This window comes from Toxorhynchites rutilus, chromosome 1 (assembly GCF_029784135.1).
Source record: "Toxorhynchites rutilus septentrionalis strain SRP chromosome 1, ASM2978413v1, whole genome shotgun sequence".
NCBI classification, from domain to species: Eukaryota; Metazoa; Arthropoda; class Insecta; order Diptera; family Culicidae; genus Toxorhynchites; species Toxorhynchites rutilus.
Genome location: NC_073744.1, coordinates 43,027,627 through 43,050,758, shown reverse-complemented (window position 1 = coordinate 43,050,758; position 23,132 = coordinate 43,027,627). Strand labels below are relative to the sequence as shown.

The 23,132-nt window shown below is 36.4% G+C and overlaps 1 protein-coding gene and 1 pseudogene across 2 annotated transcripts in view; both read right to left on the bottom strand.

Moving 5' to 3' along the window:
• Positions 1-23,132, bottom strand: part of LOC129762780 (L-dopachrome tautomerase yellow-f) — a 403,523-nt gene that overhangs the window by 264,810 nt on the left and 115,581 nt on the right. The window lies entirely within an intron of this gene.
• Positions 2,241-2,355, bottom strand: LOC129763693 (U4 spliceosomal RNA; annotated as a pseudogene).

The window sequence follows — 23,132 nt, the reverse complement described above, 5'->3', positions numbered from 1 at the left end:
AAATGTGGAAATATCTAATCGTTACTGAAAATAATCTGCCAGTTCCTTTGGGAATTTTCAAAATATATTCATGTGAAAGAGTTTAATTGAATGTTTTCTATCCATGTAACACTGTGACCAAATACATTTGGTTTTGTGGTTTTTCAATCAATCGCAATCAACAGGATAGCTTCTGAAGATTATTCTTCCCCATCAGTAGGATATTTCCGTATCCAATATTGGATGCATAAAACCTTGTGCCTCCAACGTAACGCTCTCGTTTTCGAAGTTCTCCAAATATTCATTCATTCAGAATGAATTCAGATTCAACTTCATACAAATGATCTCTATATCAACGAGAGTCCTACGTCACCCTTGCGGTTATACCATAGATATAACCCACTTCCTGTTTTTTATTGAAAAAACTGCATGAAAATTTGGAGTATTGTCAGATACTTTTAAAAGGTTTTGGCAAAGTAAAATATTGAAGTAATATTCCAAGTGCAGCGAAAAGAATATTTTTTGTTGGTGGCAATTTAGATTACAGTACCCATAAAATGGTTAATGACCTGTTCCGAAGATTTCCAGTATCTGTTTTTTTAATGGATTTTTGGATTTTCACATATCTTCAATTATGCAGTAAATGTTTTATTTCTATTATGTTCTGAAGTAAGAATGCTTATTCTGATCTTGTTTGAGTTGGTTTTCTCATGTTGATGCACCCATAACGCCGGGGCGATTTATTTTTCAACAAATTATCTTGGTTTCTTTCTCAGGTTTCTCAAAAATATCTCTGGAATATATCGCCAAAGCGATTGGTTTTAGAGGGATTTTCTCAGTTACCTCATCAGATTTCCCACAGTAAATCCTTACTCGTCGCAATTATATTTCGATTAAAAAATACGTGCGATAAATAATAACAACACAGGTTTTCCTTATCAGGATATCTCTACCGTATGTTGTGACAAGTAGAATTTTCCAAAGTTCATTTTATCGATTGGTCGATAACTTTCGTTTACATAATCACATCACTTACCTCAGTGAATCCTAATTTTCACCTCTTCCCACTAACAACTATTCCTTACATGATAAACTCTAGGGAACCACGCTGTAGAGGCGACCTTTCTGACCTTCGGGTGGCGAATATCATACTAACATTCCTTTCCTTCCCTTGATGACTCTAAAGGCGAGGCCGGCGTCGTTTTTGACTATTTGAAGCTCGAATTAACGAAACTTGCACAATGAGAATGGTTTGCTACTTCCAAGCGTCAATCAGTGTGTTCCTTTTTTAGACGTAGGACTACGTCTTTTATTTCTATACTGGGGTATAAGTTCAACCTTTCGAAAACGAAAGCGTTACGCCGGAGAACGAGATTTTGAGCGTTAATAGCTCCTAAACAACTGAACGAAATAGTATGATAAACAATTCATTCGACAGATAAAATGTCTACGCGTTATATGCTTGTTACTTTTTGATCCAAAAATTTGTTTCAGTAGCCCTAAAATTACTTCCAAAACAGGCTATTGAAATCACACCAATCGGTATATAAGCGAGTGCCGCTCGGAAATCCACTCAGTTATAATTGCGCAACGATTGAGGTACGATCGCTGGAATGGATGGATGTTTCTCTAACACAGACTTGAAAATCATGAAGCATGGGAAAATCGGCATTGCAAAATAGATGTGAGCTGCGGGTACGTTTGTACTCGCATGCGTTTCTGCAAATCGGAATGTTTCCCTAACACAAATTTCAAAACCATGGAGCCAGGGGGAATTGGCATAGAAAATTAGATGCAAGCAGCGAGTACTATTGTACTCGGATTGATTATGAATTTGATATGGTATGATACGGTGTAGTGGATATGATCAAAGTGGATATTATATCACATATCGAAGAAATCACATTTATAAAAGTAGCATTATAAAAATATTTGTTTACGAATGCTGCAATCGATCGTCGTTATTGGGAAGTTGGAATTGTTGGGAAGGAGGGTCCTATTTTCGCTGTGTAATTCCGAGAATCCATTCCTTCTCAAGCGTTAATAACACTGCTCCGGATCAACGATGATTCCAATTGTCGGGGCTTGGGGAGTGGGTACTATTTGCGCTGGGTATTTCCGAAGAGGAATCGATTCCCCCTTTGAACGTTAATAGTTCTTTTCCGGCTAAACGAAGAGGTATGATAATCACTTTATTCGAAAGATGAAACGTCTATATGCTTGTTACTTGTTGATTGCTAAATCAACGTTAGTCCTCTGTCTACCTTGCGGTTATATCAAAGATATAACCCACTTCTAGTTTTTTTTGTTTTCAACTAGCAATAATCGCATCTCGGATCTACCTCATTGGTTACGATATCGCCACTGCCGAAAGCTAGAGTGTGTTCTTTGAGCATTTTCAATCACGGAGAACAACTACGAAATGTACAGTCTGCCCAAGCTCAAGCTCATATTGACAATGTTTTTAAAAAAAAAAATATCGCCAATTTGTGTTGGCAGCCATTATGGACCGCATTTTTCAAAAATAACTAAGTTACACTAGTCAAGTCATTTCATTTGATACCCATATTGATAGTGGTTTGAGAAAATATTTAGTCCGCCATTTTGTAGCGGGCGTCATCTTGGATTTGCGTTTTTCATAAACAACTATGCTCTTCTAGTCAACGCTACAGACATACACACATGTTACAAACATACAAACAGGTCAAGCTAAATAAAACCGTTTAGAAAAACAATTGCTGGCGGAGATTTCCAGGCCGGAATCCGAACCATTAGTCCCGCAAACCTGAGGCTATATCAGTAGCGAGAGCTATGTGGTTCAATAAGTCTTCAATGAACAGTCCTCTAAAACACAGACTTTTGTATTCCATCAAATTTAGAATTCTGCTCATGGTCAACAGATTCTGTAGAATTGTCTAAGTAGACTTCAAGAGAGGTTCTGTAACGATTTGAAGTTAAAGAAACATGGGAGGTCTTTAAAAAAAAGCGGAAATCCTTAGGGTGTCGGCTTTACTATGATTTCCCCTACTCGGGAAAAATAACACATCAGATGCATCCAACGGAATTACTTCCGTTATTTGAATGTACCAGAATATAACTTATTATGAGTAAGATAATTTCTGGAACACCTGAATATGACTCCAAGTAGATACAAGTATTATTTTTTCTGAATTTGATTACGTATGCGTACACACAGTACCAAGCTCCTTATCGAGAATTCCACTATATTTTATCCCTTCATACTCAAGCGGTTTCGCTCCTGTCGGAAGAGTTCTCACCATATTCCACTAATCCAAAACAAGTGAAAACGATTGGTATTCCGTGTGCAAGCCGCCGAAAAAAACTGATTTGTGTCCGATGTGAACAATCGGGAAACATGAATAATTTATCAACGACTTCATCCGTTTCCCGTCCGTTCTTTGAGACTCCGAAAGCGATGGATGCAACAGGTTGAAGCGCGCGTATATCCAAAATGCATCCAAAATGAGCAGTTGAGTGAAAACAAAACAAAAATCAACTCATAGTAATAATGGACGCTTAATTTTGGGAACTTGGCAGCAGTTCGTCTAACTCCAAACGCTGACCTTGGAAACGTTCGATGACCATCTCTAGGGGTACAAATGTGCTTCACAGAGTTTAATTGCTCGCCCAATCGTAAAGTATATCAGATGAACAAAAATTATAACGATCATCAACAGGGGACAGAAACAATCGGGTTGCGGATTGTTTGTGACCGTAACAGCCTCAAAAACTCCATATTAAAATCGATTTGCGTTCTCGATTGAAATCGTTTTTCAGCATTATTTTCATTTCACAATGTATTTGTTCGATTAATATAAACACTTAGATGATATGGTATAGGGGTTCCACCAATGGTTCTAGACACGGAAATCATTCGATCACCATCAAATCGGAACATTCACATCATGATGAAAGAATTTCTCAAATATAGGTTCTTCCGCCCTCAGTGCCTACCGTATTATGTTTCGGAACAGCGGAAAAGCACGTACAGTATCCACCTCATCTCACCACTTGTATTGTTCCTTCAACCAGGAAAGTAACTTGTGTATAAAATGAAAAAAATGTCGCCCTTCGATCTGCATTTTTTTTTCCATCCGGAAACCACCGGAAGCCCAGTAATATTTGCCGCGTCAGTTTCTCATTTGCGGATATTGCACCGAACACGTGACGATGTATATATTCTTTATATATGTCTGCGAGCATCATGAGACAAGAGCAGGAAGAAACAAAAAACACTTTCTAGGTCGCCACAAGTATTGAGATGAGTTTTGTCTTGTCGGTCGAGATATGCTTAAAACTTGATGTGACGATCGAGCGCTGAAGACAAATAGTTGTAAAACATGACAGTTTAATCACGTGAGCAGCCTCTCCACCGCCGTTTCCTCCCGTCGGTGCGGGGGAGTCTGCAGCAGCGAATAGTGAGAGGAACGCGCGACTTCCTTTCCTGAAGCTGAAGTATTTATGTCGTCAAACCATGTCTCGGCATCGCCTACGGATTCCGTTCCGTCGGAGGGAAAGTGTGCATTATTGACAAAGTTTCGATTTTTCTTTACGTTTTGTTTTTTTTTATGTTGAACTTCGTTGTAAAGTTGAGGCAAAGGTGTTTTATTTTTAATTTATTTGCTTCAGCAAACAAATCGAGAAGATGAGAATGGTGCTGATGACAATTGGGACGATGATGATATTTATGTTGAAGAATAAGAATCGTTTCTTTGCGTAACCGGTGGGATCGATGTATATATTTTTGTGAGGGAGAAAAGGGCTTGATGGTGATAGGAAGTGGAAGATCAACGAGCCATTTTGGTGATGTTGGTGATGTTTACAAACAAGGAAGTCTTCATTCCTGCTATGCATTATGAGGTTTTATTAATGATGGGTATACATCTTTGATTTCCGGTATAGGAATTTCATCATTGTTTATTGCCATATTTGCATAAATTCTCTGTATGATTTAGAATCGTCAATGCAATAGATGTTTTCTTTCCTATAGTACGAAAGTGTTAAAATTTCAAACACGTAAACATTATTCATGAAATTTGATTTGATTTGTTGTATGCACAATCAACAAGAAAAACTACCAACGATTTTCGAACAAAGTTTTGTAATTTGAAATACATTTTTTATGTGATAATTCATTTTATTCTCCTTTGAAAGGTTTGATATACACTTTCGTTGAACAATATACAGACAAACAGTAATTTGAATAAAAAATATATAAGGCAATTAGTGGTTTCAAACAGTTTTCCATATGCAAATTTATTAATATGGAGGCTTTTCAGCGCAACTTTGTGAGGTTTGCCTTACGACATCTTGGAATATTTTCTACCCAGCTATGAACATCGGTGCAAACTCATCGGACTTGAATCATTACAAGATCGTCGGAATGTCCCGAGCTACTGCAGTGAATTAGTTTTAAGCCCTTGCGGTCGTTTGTCTGCTCTCAGCCACCACAGCAAGGAATCATACTGAACACTTCACTCAACGGTGTAATAGTTTACATTATTTCCAAACGAACTTTAATGTCTAGTGAATTTTTTTACGAATGTATACGAAGTATCTATGAATAACAGGTAACGATACTCGGTATTAACAAAATATTATTGGAGTGAAAAGATAAAAGGATCTCTTTCAAGGGAAATTAGTTCCGACCGCAGAGGGCTAATATTCAACGAGGAAACCGCCGGACACGCAGTTTCATCCAAATACCTTTTTCACGCACTAACTATGGACCTATAATGATCCTATGTCGAGCATGTCTCATTAGTTCAATCGTTGTAATTTTCTCTTCGACTTCGGATTGTCTCTTGTTTCACTTCAAAATCGCAACATCTCCGCACTTAAAGACCCTTTTCTCAGTAATTTAGTTCAAATTAAGGTAAGTTTGGAGTTAAATTTAGTTGCTCTAGTCAGTGAGCATCACTAGGATTATTTTTGTACCCGTTGATATGAATAATATTTGTTTGTTTGCCAATTCATCAGCAGGCTGTAAGGACCCCAATAATGCAACTTAAATGTAAATCTTAATCGAAATCTAAATTGAAATCCAAATCTGGATTTTATTCTCGGATGAAACCCGTGTGAAACATGATCTTTCATGGAATCTATGTTTAATTCTAGCAGAAAATATGAAAAATTGCACATATTCTGTGCGATTAAAATTACATATACAGCCATTTCATGCCAAACCGCATAGTGGTAATCAGATTTTTGTGGAAAGTGGAAATTTTGTTCTCTATCGCAAAACATTAGACCCGTATTTTTTTCATCAAGGTGGCCATCAGGGTCATCATGGTTTATCAGGGTGACCATTTCCATTTCAGGGTGGAATATGACTTTGCCGAGTCCTGATTCCTTATACATTAAAAGTAATGGGAACTGCAACAAATACAATTTATCCAACATCAGCCCCCACCCTCTCACTCCTCCCATTTGTAATGCAAAAAATATCTCATAAACAATTCCATTCTTCTTTGGTATAAGCATTATGAACATTAAGAATAGAAATATGTTTTCCCCTTTTTTCCAAAAGTGACTTTTTTTCAAAAATTCATAACTTTGGAACTACCGAACCGTTTCAGATGATCGATATTTCAAATTGAAGCAATTGAAGAATTGAAATATTATACTTGATAGGAAAGAAAAAACAGTGACGAATTTTCTTTGATGACTACCATTGATAACACCCTGTAAAAAATTTATTTCATTTTCGTAATGATTGAATGTATTTGTTTTTTATAGTTTACCTGGTCTATGAAAGTTGAAATTTTTTTTGCATAACATAACTGAGAGGCGTTATTTTTTTTTTTGTTCTTGAGATATGATTTTTCAAAATTGACCGATAGCCCAAAAAAAATCAATTTTTATCCTATTTTTCCACCATTAAATATCATAACCTTTGAACTACTGACCTGATTCAGATGATCGACATATCAAATTAAAGCCAGTGAAGTGGTCTTGTTTGAAATAACATTACACTAGAAAAAAAATTAGATTTTGTTTTCGTTATTATTGATTATATTTGTATTTCATAGTTTACATGGCTATGTTTTTTCATATTTTTTTTAAAGCTGAAGTTTTTCACATAATATATCCAAATATCAGAGAGGTGTTCCTTTTAGTTTTTGAGTTATGATTTTTCAAAGTCAACAAGTTTTCTGGTTTCGTTCAATATTCCTATATGACTAGACTATATCTATGCGACTAAACCCCAACTTTGACGCAAGCATTTTTTCAAAGAAACCCATCAGCTTCGAATTGATATATCGATCATCTCGATCGCCAGTGTAGTTCATAAATTATGAATTTTTGAATAAAGTGAGTTTAGAAAAAATGTTTTTTTGAACCATCGGCTAATTTTGAATAACCATAACTCAAGAACAAAATATAACATCTCTCTGATTCTTGGATATGTTATGCAAAAAAAATCTCAGCTTTCTAGAAAGATTACAAAAAATATAGCGCACTCGATCCCGAGACCATGTAAACTACGAAAAACAAATACAACCAACAATAACGAAAACAAAATCCATTTTCTTCTCAAGTATAATATTCCAAAAAAGCTAAGCTAATTGCCATCAATTTGATATGTCGATCATCGGAATCGGTCCAGTAGTTCTAATGTTATGAATTTTTGAAAAAAGTGTGTAGCGTGTAGCAAAGTGTGAACAAAATGAGATGGAATCGTGGATTCATGTTTTGCCAAGACAATGACCCAGAGCTCAAGACTGTTAACTACGGTTTTAGCCGTACTGCCCAGCTTAGCTCACCTCGTGTTTTATATTTCTCTCAGGGTCGGCTTTGCCCCTCGGGAGGACTGTTTCGACCTCGGTTGGACCACCAGCAAAGCGGATTTGCGAAATGCGGAGACAAGAAGCTGCCTATGCAAAATGGACTGGCATTGATTATTTAATAGAATAGAGCAGAGAAGTTTGTTTTTGATTTTTCTATATTTTTTCGGTTTAAAGGGTTAGTATCGGTACCGTTTTCGTTGGGGCCCTTCGTTGTCCTTCGTGGTCGTCGTCGTCGCGCTGCGGTTCACCGGTGCGGATGGGAGGGGGGAGGCGTTCTGTCCGTGATGCTCTGGACCGTATAGCAAAAGAGCGTCGCTTGGAAACGTGGTGGTAGGTGGCCGGAGTTTCTCGGCAGGACACCCGAGGATGGTGTAGCGTGATTGAGGGTCCTATTCCGCAAGAGGTCTTCTCTCTCTACCTCTGTCACTTCACTCTACCACTCACTTTTTTTCTTTCACGACTCTTTTCTATCTTCTCAACTCACTGTCTTTCAACTCTCTTCTCCTCAAATTTCTGTTCCAACGATACCAAAATTCTTCACTTGCGTGTCGTTTCCTGACTCCGGACTAAGTGACCGACTCAATCCAACATCTCCTTCCAAGTCACCTCCTTTCCTATCATCCAGCTCCTTTCATCCTCCTACTCCCTCCCATTTCCACCGGTAGGACATCTGTCAATCCTGACAGATGTCTCTTTTAACCCGACACGCAACCTCGTCGGGGCGATGTTGGGTTAGTATGTTTACGTAAATTAAATCAAGGTATGTACATTTAACAACATTTATACCAGTCGAAGCAAAACAAAAATTGACTTACACACTAGACAGAAAATATTTACACAAACAACCTTTTGTGACCGAAGAATTTTGAAATGATCGGTAACAAGACATATGAAGTTCGCACATGGTTACATTACAATTACTCAAAAGTTATTGATATTCCTTCACAATCTTCCGACATCAATCCCAGTAAAAAAAAACTAAGGAAGTTATCTGTGCAGGAAATTTAGAAACCATTAAATTTCTAAAAATAACGATTTTAAAAACCACTTAATGAAAAAAAGATAAACATACCTTCTGAATACACCAAAAAACTCTTAGATAAGGCTAAAGACAGCTAAAGATAGTTGCAATGAACAAGGGATATCATAACAATGATGGGATTAGGAAATTGGCCAACGCCTTCGAAATCGAGTAGATATTTCAACCAGCGTACGATTATGAGTCAATTTTCATACATTAGCACATACATTCGCCATTTTTAGAGAAATAAAAACCATGATTCTGAAAACAGATAGCAAAACTTTTAACTCTCATATGATACTATAATTTTATCTAAATAGAATGTTCCGAAAGCTTGTTTTCGACATTCAAATAAAGGGAAAAGAGATCTGCATGGTGGAGTACGATTACGGATTTGTGTCACTGTACATTGCTGCATCACTATAAGGAAGCAAAATTCTAGCGTATTGCTCTCGCGAGGGCAAGAACGGATGCACAATCAGTAATCTTCACCAGTTTGTACGAAACTATCCATCAGTCCTTTTAACGCTCCTAAAACTTGATTTGAGTTATATGAAAATTTTCGGCGTTTTTTTTTTGCATTCTGAAGTAATATCCGACATAATAAAAAGCGAATTGATTTTTATAACTTTTTTGTCAAAAAGACATCGTAGACATCTTTGTTGATAGTGCCGGTAGAGACGAAAGATTTGGATTTTCGGCCACTTCTGCATATGGCCTGTCAAACCAAGTACTTTTTGGGGAATTTAGACTGTTTCTTGGTCCGGAAACACTCGGCTACGGCATTCTTTCGCATTGCAGTATAAAACGCGAGACCCGGAAGCTGTTTGAAGTCTTCGAGAACATAAGTTTCATCGTCCATTATGGTGCATGAACATTTTTGCAAAAACTAGGTGTAGAGCACCTTAGCACGGCTTTTTGCAGTGAAATTTTGCTCATCGTCCCGACTGGGCACCTTTTTCACTTTGTACGCCTTCAGTCAATGCCTCTGCTACACTTTTCGTACATATGATTTTGATTTTCCAACCTTTCGAGCCACACATTTCTAACTGAAAGGTTGGGATGTTTCTCAATAATGGCAACCACCTTTCGGTCCATCTGTCGGGAGCATACTTTTCGATTTGTTCCGCTTCCAACCTTCCGATCCACAATTAAGCGCTGGTCAAACGATTTGCACACACTAAACACGGTACTCTTCGGTAGTTTTAGCTTTTTGGCGAGATCGCGTACCGACAGTGTTGGATTTCGCGCAAAATGCGTTTGCGTACTTCCACTTGATTCGACGCCATTTTACCAAACTGCAGAAGAATAGAAACATGTTGGATATCGAAATAAATAGGAAAGTTTCAGCTGTCATGTAAGTGAAATATTTCATTGATTAGTGATATATTTCATAAACTACACTGAAAGAAAAGTGACCAAAATTTAACGTGGACAAGCTTTACTCAAAAATTGGGTTCAATATTAAAAACATTGATAACTCAAAACATGTCCTCATGTTATTTTTCCAAAATAATCCATTTTCAAACAACTTTGCCGTACATATTATTTTGAGCAGACGTCTGGATACCGAGTTATCATTTTGGCAAAGAAAGGTCAATGATTGTAGATATGACCTTATAAAAAATCAGTCGTAAATAGAATTGGTCAAATGATAGTGAATACTTTAAAAAAGGGGTGGGTCATATCTATGATATAACCGCAAGGTTGACGTGGAACTACCTTAGCTTAGCAATCATTCGTTTGTATTGATTAAATTTTTGATTGAATGAAACAGTTTCCAAATTCAATAGAATTCAATATATTTGTTTGTGAGTAAAAAGATTGAACAAATGCCATGTAAAGTCAATTCATGCATTGTGATAGATTGTTCTTCGTTGCAAGTAAATTTAATGACAGACCTTTTACGTTTGGTATGATGCTTAGGACAAAATATATGTGCGGAAGAATTATCAAACGTTTGATGAACCAGCCTAAGGCTAAAAATCTCTTTAATAAAGACAAAAAAAAATATCAACCGATTTTTTTATTTTACATTTCCATCTGAAGTTTGAATATCTCAAGTTTACGTACTTCTCGAACCGCGAATTTGCTTGAAATTGGAAAGTTCATTCGCTTCTAGTGTCTGCACGATTTTCCCAATGTACCTAAGTTTAGAAGATCGTGTTAGGACAGACATATTCCAGTCTGCACAAAGGCAAGCGAGGACAAAAGTACTCGCAGTTTGCATTTATTTGCAGAGCCGATTTCCCCAGAAACCTTGGTTTTGAAGTCTGTGTTAGGGAAACACATTTCAATCGGAAGAAAAATATCCCCGACTTGTATGAATTCGCAATGCCAATTTCCCCAAGCTCCATGGATTTGAAGTCTGTGTTAGGGAAACACATTTCAATCGGAACAAAAATACCCCCGACTTGCATGAATTTGAAATGCCGATTTCCCCCGACACCTTGGTTTAGAAATCTCTGTTAGGGAACACATTTTGGTGGAAACAAAAGCTTCCCCTATTTTCATGTGTTCGCAATGCCGATTTCTCCATCGCTGCTTGGTTTTGAAGTCTGTGTTAGGGAACATTTTTCGGTGAGAATAAAAGTCCCCTTACTTTCATGTATTTGCAATACCGATTTCCCAAAGACTGCTTGGTTTTGATGGCTGTGTTAGGGAAACCGTAAATCGGGCCAATCAAAACGTGGCAGTTAGGGCGTTTAGATAACGCCTAATATTTTACAATTATTCAATTGTTTATCTAATGAAAAATAACATATTCCCTATCAGTTGATGCAAACATCTTTCCGATCCAGTAAGAAATGTTCGAGCTATAAGCATTCGGAATCTTTCGTTTTTTCCTGCATGTTCTGTGTTTAGGTTTTCATTTTACCCCCCATATATTCCGGTTAGACGTAGTCCCACGTCAAAAAAATGGAGAGTACCAGGGCAACGGCCGGATGATTTGGCGTGGAATTGATCTATAATTCGTTAGCTTCACGAATTTTTACACACTAATAATTCATTTTACATCTCTTTAAACATATGCACCTTCCGATTTGCAACTGGCACGAATTCTTTGCTACACATTTTTATTTCATAAATTGTAACTTCTTCAATCATTGTCTTCTTATCAAACAAAATATGTTAATTTATTTGAACTTGATTTTTTTACTACTGCTACTTTGGATATAAAGTTAATACAATCTATACATTCTATTTTGTCTCTCCTAGACTAGCCTTCCATTATTCAATGTATTCCAACGCAGCATCGAATTTTCTTCACAGTTTTAATTAATTTAGCATGTTATGTTTCACCTGAATTAAATAGAGTTTGAGGAACTGTTTGCACATCGCTATTCGAAAACGGTACGTTTGGTTAGCCTATATCTATAGTTACACTTTGGTAAGCAAACTGAACTTGATTTGCTTTTATTTCAAAAGTTATTGGACGACATCAGTTAGATGTGCACCATTGCTACTATACCTTTCCGGAATTTTTTTTTACATATATCTCCAAAATCAGAGTGACACAAATAGCCGAAGGTAATTCTACGTGTTGAATCTCGGATACCACAGTCCTGATTTTGTTTTATTTTAGTTTAGTTGTTATACTGAACAGTTGTTGTATAGAGACGAACTAGCCTACGGCAGAAAGTCTCTTAAGGGGGAACCCCTGGCTGGAAGTTCGGAAAATAATGAATTTTCGTGATTTTTTCGGATGCTAGAAATAAAGTGAAGAGTTCAGGTATTTTGGTTATTGTTTAAGAAATATTTAAAGATGTATTTTTTTTTGAGTGCACGAATAATGATTATTACGCTGTTGACAGCTGGACGCGTAGAAGTTATCTGAAAATCCGTACGTTGCTAACGGTATCGTTTCTGAAGCAACGGGGTGTCGCAGAATACCTAAAGCGTTACATAGGGGTTTTTTAAAATTCGAAAAATGGCCATATAACGGCCATTTTTGTTAAAAATAAGTTATTATTTATGAAAAACCGCTGTTTAGAAGCCCATAAAAGCTCGAAAAAATTAAGCCAAATCGGTCGAGTAGATCGAGTAGATGTCGATACAACTAGTTGAAAAAACACATGGTTTCGAGAAAACCGCGTTTGAAAATTCGAACAGCAATAGGGTAACACGGGGTGGGTTGGACATACGGGGTGATTTGGACCAACCCTTTATCTCAAAAAGTACGGCTCAACTTGGATTTTTCATAATGCCATCTCAATCTATTGTTGAACCGTATGTACCTAACGTAAAAAAAACTTGGACCATAAAATTCGACAGGTGGAAGGAAACGGTAGCATGAACACGGTAAGCACATTGATTGCCAAAAAATGTGAGTTTTCCGATCGTGGTTCTAAGAATTTTCCCGCTGATTAATCAAACTTTGTGTATTGTGCAGTAAAGTTCTGTTCGTCTACAGAAGAGGAACAATTTGATGTAGCGAAACTGTCAGCTTGATAACAATAAATAGAATTAATTGCATTTTAATTTTTGCATGTTGTGTGGGGTGACATAGACACGTTCCTGTGGGGTGAATTGGTCCTACAGGCTTGAGGCTTTTCTTTGGTCTAATTGATTCCAGATGACGCTGAATTATAAAAAAAAAGATGGGCAGACAACGTTGGAAGAAGGGAGAGCTTAAAAAAGCAACGCAGGCCATCAAGAACGGATTTTCTTTGACCAAGTATCGAAAGTGTTTGAAAATGCTCGAAAATAAGTGAAAAGATCCATGCAGAATTCGAGATGGTCTCGATTCAATTTTTCTGGACTGGAATCTGACCAAGACACTTGGTATCGATCCCAGAACACTGTTACTATTTGTAACATTATCCCAAAATACTTTACAAAAGCATAAGTATATTTTTTTCGATGAAACACACACTGGACCAAATCACCCCGCATCAAATTTGAATGTCCAAAAATCATCTCTTTTATTCTATGATATATTTGGTAGTTTGAAGCTTGATATAATGATTAAACATTATTGATTCGGAGAAAACATGTGTAGCTCAGTTTACAATGTGACATTTTTTATTTAGACCGTATTGGTTTGGAAATATTAGGCGATTTGCTTAGGTGGTCCAAATTCCCCCCTTTTCCCCTGCTATATCCTTGAGGTGACTTCATACTGTTGAATGGAACTTTCCAACGAAATCAAAAATTGAAAAAGCCTTTTAAGCTTCCCAAAAATGCAAAAAACAAAAAAATCGATTTCTTCGATTTTCCAGACCGGGGTCCCCCTTTAAAGACAAAAAGAAAAAAAAAGTTGTTGAATATCGGATTAGCCTATCAAGGATTTATTTAGGAAAAAATTAACGAAATAAGGTTTTCTTTCGCCAGTTTCCTGTTTGCGGCTGAATACTATCTGGCTTCCTCGACAGATTTCAAACCACTCGATAAGAACGTTTTCACGAATCAATGAGAAGTTGATGAGTTAATTGTTAACTTCTCTTTTCATTGTAGAAAAACAAATTTAAGTGTTTTTAAACCCTCCAGTAAATTCCCAGCTGTAACGAACATCTATGATGGAGAGCAACGCATACAATTTCCAATCATTCCCACCCCAGCGGTAGTAATTTGTTCAATATTTTGCTGTTTCAAGTGAAATATCATGCTCGGTAACGGATGTTGCATATCCGAAGGTTAAAACCGACGAAACGCTAAGGTATTCGCCGATGACGGCAACGATCCGAACCCGCATTTTTGACACGTCCCGTACCAACAACAAACAACAACGCATAAGTCACCACGTAATACGATCGACTCAGAGCAAAGCGGAAGTTCTCGTGGTTACATCTAACTGAGTAATGTAGACCTACCGGAAAGACAATCGTTTGACAAATTGAAAGTTGTGTCCGTTATAATTAAATCTGTCACAGAACAGGAGATTTCCCTTCATTTTTTTCTCTCCATTCCGCAGTGGAAAAGGGGAACTCTCCCATATCATGAAGTGTCAAAAATAAAAATATAATTAAATCTAAACGGAAAACAATGCACCGCCAGCCCACTTCCATGCTGCTGCTGCTTCATATTTTGGTGCCCTGAGATTGAAAGCATGCTCGATGACGCGATGACGCCTAGACCAAACTATTACACTGAATATGCCCATATACAGCGATACGCCTAGGAATCAGAGTCCCCCTCCGGCGTTCACAATGCTCACCGCCAGAATACACCGAGCCATATCTATTCACGCACTTACAGTTGAAAATTTACGACCAGGGGATGCCCCTCGGCCCATATGATTCTTCTCGATTCCCAAGTGTCGCGACCGTCTGTCTGCGCGGTGTGTGGCTTCGAAGGGTTCCACTATCTCTTCCACCGTTTTTTTGTTTGTTTGGAGTTTATGATTTCTGTTTGCGAAATAACGAGATCTAATGATTGTATTCCAATAAAAGTTATTCTCGAACACAACTGTAACTTCATTCCGAAAACTGAAAGGTTGAGTATAATTGGCATCCAGCAGAAACATGCCTCTCTAATCCTTTCGTCTTTTTTCACTTTGTTTTCCTTTTTGTTGTTTATTCAATTTAATCCCATTAGGAACGTAACGGGCTATGAAAGGGGGGGGAAGAAACAAACGGAAGAATGTACCAACGAATCGACAAGCATAACACCTATAATAACGATGATCTAGTAGAAAAAGTAAACTTCCATGCTGTTGATGGCTGGATGCTGCCGTTACCATATGTCACTGTATATTAAGCCTCGAAAATCACGACATCCACATCTTCGCTGTAATTCATCTTCTACACGATTGATGTTTAGTTTCTAGATTTTGATTAAGTCTTTAAGTCTGATGATACAGAGCATATTATAAGATCTGATGATCTGATGATACATAATACGAATTTATAATATAAATACGAATTATGAATTCCGGGAGCAATTTGGTAACAGACCAAAATTTTCGGGTGATATAAAACGTTAAAATAATGGAACAAATTAATTTCCAAAAAACTATAGAAACAGCTATGAGGAATCAATCTAGATAAGTGAAAGCATTGTTGAAGGTTTTTTTCAGATTGATCAAATAAAACAAATGCTGATATTTCTGGCGCTAACGGCTTATCATATCGATTTCACCGTATATAACCAGCACACCCCCGTCATGTGTTGCCAATATAATTCAGCAGAAAGAAGAACAAAAAATTTCATTTATTTGATTATTCGACCTCAGCTCACTGACGGGAGTTGTGAAGATGAACCCGTCGAGTCCGGTGTGTTTAACGGTGATAAGGAATCCTAGCAAATAAGCCTTGCGATAGCCATTTGAATGAACCGATGAGTTTATAGAAGGACGAAACGAGACAACATGGTGAGTGTTGAGCGAAGGATACAAATAAAATTAATCTAGCAACTTTTTAGGTCACAAAAACTTGTGGGAAATGAATAGATAACTGCGAAACGAAGTGTGAAGATCAGATTATCGCTTGGCTGCCGATAAATTCCTAGGACTCAATAGAAAAGGAAGATAAATTCAGGTAACATAGTGTAAGGCGTCGTGCACAAATTACGTAACGCGTGAAGGGGGTGGAGGGGGGTCGAGGTTGTGTTACTTACTGTGTATTAGAGATGGGAAATTGCGTTACGTAGGTTAGAGGGGATCTAAAATCCGAATTTTTAGCGTTACGTAATTTGTGCATGACATCTAAGAAGGGTACCAATTTCGGACATTTTTTCAAGCTCTCAACAAATAAAACAAAAATATTTTTACTATCCATTATTTCATGATTTGTTTAACAAATAACAAGAACTAAATGAAAAAAAGATATTCGAAACTAGAATAGTTACAAGCTGTTAAAGTGTAGGGTTCAAAAAATTGTGCCATGGCGTATACGAATGTCGACTGGAGGATCAGGTGAATGACATAACTGTCACTAAGGTAGTTTAAGTTTTGGCGGAAGCAAAAGACACAGAAGATTTATTAGATTAGATCTACTGCAAAAGTGATTTAGGGCGTTCTTCATCGAATTCAGAAGGGGCGTGTCATCGACGTCACAGCCGCCATTTTTGAACTTTGCAAACCATTTCCGTGCAGTAGACTTTCTCGATACACGCCTCGATGAAAAGCAAAGAAGAGCAAAGATTGATTTTGCCTCCTGGGTATTCCATTTCTCAACCTCAAAACTAATAAAATAAATAAAATAACTTAAAAATACAATTAACATAGTTTTTGTTGAGTAGAAAGAGTTCTATCGAATGAACAGTTATCCTTTGCCAAACAGCAAACAAATTGTTGTAAAATTAAGGAAATATAAATACGCTATGAACTTATTTCCCAACCCAATATATTCAACAAATGCTGGAAACTTTGCTGCTTCCCTTCAGTGTGGCAGTAAGCTGGTATTATTCCTACTTCTGAATCCAGGGAAAAAATATTTTGTACTGGAAACCTCATTCTACACCCAAAATTAATTTTACGCACATGTTTTGGCATCCCGATTTATTACATTAAATGAGCCTAAAAATAACATAAAATTCGCTAGTCCCCCATACTAAAAAGGTACACTGGGGCAAGTTGAAATCCGGGGTAAGTTGAAACTTTTACTAGGAATGATGGATTGACGTGATAAAAATATATACAGTAAACATTATCTTTCAACTTACCTTATGACAGCTGTTATCAGACTATTGGAATGCTTCAACCCAATCCGCGTCTTTGTTTACTTTCCCTTGTCCCGTGAAATCAAGACAAACATTTTTGCGCGCAGACTCAATCAGTCCGAAAACACTGATTTTATCAAAAATATCGCCATAATTCCACGTCAGGTTATCAAATAGGGATAATCAAGTGTAGTGGTTTTGGAAACTAAACTGAAAATTCTTTTTCCGTATAGCTCTAAGCATTTAAACTCACCCCTTGTTTTTTTCAGCCCTGGGGTAAGTTGGTGCCAGTAAGAGTCGACTATTTTTTAAACATTGCTGCAAATGCCGGACGTTATTTGTCGGTGATTGCGGTATGGATGAATGATTATAAATTAAAAAATTAAGAATCATTCATATTTCGTTCCTCAGTTTGTTCTACATGATATCTGTGTATTCAACAGATATGATTCAAGTAAAATTTGTTAATTTTGCAAATAGGGGTCGTTCAAATATTACGTAACGCATTTTTTTACTATTTTAGACTCCCTAAATAACATGTAACAAATGGTCATTTGCATAAAAATGTAGAGATTTGGTTGGATTTATTTAGAAACAAGTTTGCACTAGCCATCCTCTCCTCCCTTATTACGCAATATTTGCATATTTGAATAATCCCATAAGCCTCATTAGTGACCGTATCGAATGGCTCTACTCTGTTATGAAAGCGTCTGAAATAGTATTCTTGATATTATTGTTTCGTATATTAATTGCTAGTATCTAATGTCCATTTTGTGTGTATTAGACCACTCCCCACATCTCACGTGTACCGAACCTCTTTTTTTCCAAATGTTTATGAAACATATACATAATTCTTTCAATTTAGTGTTTCATAAATCAGTTGTAGATAGTTCGAGAAGCAAAATCGCACATTAAACTCATGGTAGTTCCGCGTTCAACTTACCCCGCTCTACGGACGAGTTGAAACAATGCATATGAAAACTAAACATTTTCAAAATTGATATTTTTCGTTAGAGATTCCAGTGTAAATCCCTATTTTTTTATCGAAAGTCATCTGTTATACTCTGTATGTGCTGCAAACAGATTTCAATTTAGTGATTTAGTGATTTTTTAAGATAACTTGCAAGTTGAACTTCGAAAAAATCGTTTCAACTTGCCCCGGTGTACCTTATATCATTTGTATAATATACAAGCTGACCCGGCAAACTTCGTCCCGCCCAACATTTATTTCTTGTTATCAATACCTTCAAACATTCACGTTTTCTTACTAAGCAAACGTTCATGGGTCCAATCGCAGAACTGTTCATTGATTGATCTTCTAATCGACCCTTTAACATTACCTTTTACTACAGAATTTCTATTACTCCTACCAAAACACGTCATTATAATATCAAATTGTTTTCAGACACAATTATCGTTCAAGCTTTTTCAACCACTTGCAAATAACTTGTTTCTCCGTTACATGCAATAAATGTTTGATACAGAAAATATGATAGAATAAAGACAGCTCTAAAGCCCGGACAAATCCTTCCTCGAGTTTTGCTCCTATCAACACATTTTTGTCCATTTGTCGATCCATTTTTATTTATATAGATAGAAGACGATATAGGAGTGCGTTTTATCACATCAAAATCCATTTCCAACCTCGAACGAACATCAATTTCGTTAGCGCAAACATCAAATGGACTAACAACGCTTGTCACTATGTAATTATAGAGCAAGGAGAACGCAAGGCCACTCAATCTCGAGAGCTTGATTGGAATGTTTTATTGCATTCACCATATAGTCCGGCCCTGACAGCAAGCGGTTACCACCTTTTTCTCGCGTTACAAAATTTCCAGAGTGATAAGAATTTGGGATCAAGAAAAGATTGTAAAAATCTATTGCTAGAGTTTTTCGCCAATAAGGACCAAAACTTCTATGATAGAGACATTACGAAGCTACCTTTAGAATGGCAACAAATTTTCCAACAAAACGGTGCATATTTGACCCAAATCGGACAATCCGAAGCAAATCAAAAATAGTTTTGAATTCCACCCAACAATAATGGATAACATTTTTCTAATATACCTAATATATCAGGTGCCAATGAATGTATGGGAAAAAAATCTATTATCTCGATTTTTCACTCGGAACATGCTACCAAATGTTGATTTGCACGATTAGCTCGTTCGGACTTTATTATTAGTATCGTAGACGTTAAAAGTCTAGTTTTTTGAATCTGAAAAATCACCGAAAATTAAGGTTTATAAAAATTTATGCAAAATGTCTTAAAATTGCATGACACGTCGATATTTACAGTTCTCTCAAAACTAAATTTTGTCGAAAATCGACTTTCAGATGGAGAAACGACCGAGTGCCAAAAAATACTTTGTTTTTAGTGTCGATTTTCGACAAAAAAAATCGAGATGATGCATTTAAGGCAAGCAATTTTAAGACATTTAGCATCAAAATATTATGTTTTTAAACCCCCGATTTTCTTTACGTTTTATTTTAGGGGTTTCCACTTTTTTCCAGAAAAAACTTTTTTCAAGAAATCATAACTTTCGAACCACTGACCCGATTCAGAGGATCGACATATTAAATTGATGCCGCTATATTTTATATTTTATATTTTATATTTTATATTTTATATTTTTTCGAGAGTGGATGTTTTTTTGCATAACATATCCAGAAATCAAAGATGTATCTTTCTTCGTTTTTGAGTTATGATTTTTCAAACTCAACTTCCTTCATTCCGTATTCCTATTGAACTAGACTAGGATCTATGCGACCAAAATTCTTTTTTTTCACAAATGTAAGATTTTATGAATTGTAAATGTAAGATTTATTGAATTATGAATTATCCAATGTCGATTATCTAAATCAGTACAGTAATTCCAAAGTTATGAATTTTTGAAGAAGTCATTTTTGGGAGAAAAGGTGAAACATGATTTTTCGGACCATGTTATTACTTTGAAAAATCATAAGTTAAAAACGGAAAAAAATAACATCTCTGTTATGTATCATGTTGCGGCCTAGGAAACACAGAGTAATTAGTCTGTCTATTTAAAATTAATACTTATTGTTACTTACCTTTTCATCGTCATCCATGGATACGTAACACAATCACCTGGAAAAGACATTATGAAATTACGTAATACTTACCTGTTCAGAAACCAGTTGACAAAACCACAACAATCTAGTTTAATGTAAATAACAACAAAGCGAAATGTCAGAGGCAGGAACAATATCGCTATAGAAAATGGGGAATACAAACCCGATTGTTTTTATAGCGAATATTCTGGACGCAATCCGAGCAAATAGAGCTATAGAGATAGCTACCGTATAAATAGGGCAAAGCATGTTCATTAGGTCAGTCGTAATAAATCCTTCGATCAGTATAGAACAAGCGTCTTGATTAAATTCGATCACATCTTTTCACTACATCGGGTAGCCAGTCTACTCTCAATTCTACTACTCCTCGGAACTCTGCTCAGATACCTCTCTGGGCGGGACATTTTTGGCGCTGTAGACAGGATCTCTACTTTTCATCACTACGGAACTCTGCTCAGAAACTATCTGGGCGGAGACATTTTTTGGCGCAGGATTCTCTACTCTACTCATCTCAACACTCTGGAACTCCGCTTAGAACCTATCTAGGCGAAGACATATCATGTTATGTAAAAAATCTCCAGCTTTCAAGAAAAAATATAAAAAATATAGCGCCCTCTAGTCCAAAGCAATGATAACAACAACAACAAAAAAATACAATCTATATTTAAGAAAACAAAATCCAAATTTTTGGCAATCGTAGCATTTTTCCGCAAAAGACTAAGTAATTGGTTTTAATTTGATATGTCGATCATCAAAATCGGTCCAGTAGTTAAAAAAATTATAAATTTTAGAAAAAAGTATTTTTTGGGAAAAAGGCGAAAAAGTATTCTATCTTTTATGGAAAAATATGACATACGCAAAATATGACATAAGCAGTTGGATTCTATTCGCATAGATCTAATCTAGTTGCATAAGAATATTGAACGAAGACTGAAAACAAGTTAAATTTGAAAAATCATAACTCAAAAACGAAAAAAGATACATCTTTGATTTTTAGATATGCCAACAAAAAATATATATAAATATATAGCGTCCTTCATCTAGAAACTATGAGAAACTAACACAATCAATAATTACAAAAATGAGAATCCAAATTTTTAGCAAATGTAATATTGTTTCCAAAGAAGACTAGATCAATTTGATATACAGTGGTAGACATTCGTTTAGCCGCACCCTATTTTTCCTCAATATTTTTTAAAATAAGTCAATTCATTGATTGTACAGTTTTGTTCCTAAAATTTCAATAAAAGAAAATTTGTGCGGCAAATTTCGAGTCCGATCGGTAGCTAATATTTAGTATGTCCACCTCCATTTTGGATCAATTTGAAAACTCGATTTGGCATCGAGTCAGATAGCTCTTAAAGTGTTGCCATATTGATTATAGCCCAACACCCCTGAATTACTGCCTTGAGACTGGAACTGTTGTCAAATTGTCATCCGTTTCCATAGACCATCTCGGCCAAGATTCTCCATAGGTTCTCTATGGGATTGCAATCGACTGCAAGCAGGTCATTCATGAAGCGGAATGTCCTTCTCGGCAAACCATGCCTTCGATTACTTGGAAACGTAGATCTATGCATAATCCTGCTGAAAAAACGACATCGTCGGTAGCGTTATTCTCAATATGGCCAATTAAAACGTCCTCCAGTAATTGAAGATACTTTTCGGAGTTCATTCGGGTGAAAATGAAACAAAAGGGAAGCTTGCTGTGATAGGAAACTGCTCCCCACACTGTCAAACTTCCGCCCCCAAAGTTTCGCTTCGATCTCACGACATGCCGTTGACTTAAATTGTACCAATAGCAACTGTAACAGTCCGGACCATCCAAATTGAACTTTTTTCGCCGGAAAATGCAACATTTCTCCATTCTAGTTTTCATTCCATGTATTGCCGGGCGAAAATGATCCCATATTTCTGGCACTATTTAGCGAAATTCCGTACCACTTTCTCAGATCGACCAATTGTTGTTACGATCGAGCGATTAGAAAACTTTTGTTCACTGAATATCTTTATTATTTTCCGCCCCTCTTCCGTCAATAGAATACCTTTCGCCATTCCTTTAAATTCTACGTAAATCACTAATCTGACCAACTTCCTACGTTGCACATCTAATATTTATCTTGTAAATTGAACATTTCCAAGTATTTTTTTAAAAACACAGATACAGGCTTGGTGATTATGCGAAAACTCTATTTTTATGCCCTGCGGCTAAACGTATGTCTCGGGGAAAAACGACGTTTGAATGTTTATATCCATCGATGCCGCCTTGTGTGTGTGTGATTGTGACGCACGTCCTTTTAATAAAATTGACTTAAATATACTACCACTACTGCATATAAGTATCCCGATAAAAAGAACATTCCTAGTTGTTTTGTAAGTGTTTCAAGTTTTTTTTTTCAAGTGCGGCTAAATGAATGTCTATCACTGTATTGATCATCTGAATCGGTCCAGTCGTTTTAAAGTTATGATTTTTTTTTGGAAAAGAGGGTTTTTTGGAACTTTAAAGTTTTATTTTTCCTCCTTAAGTTAAGGTAATACTTAAGGAGGAAAAATAAAACTTTAAAGTTCATAACTTAAAAACAAAAAATTCATCTCATCTCTAATTTTTGGATATGTTATGTAAA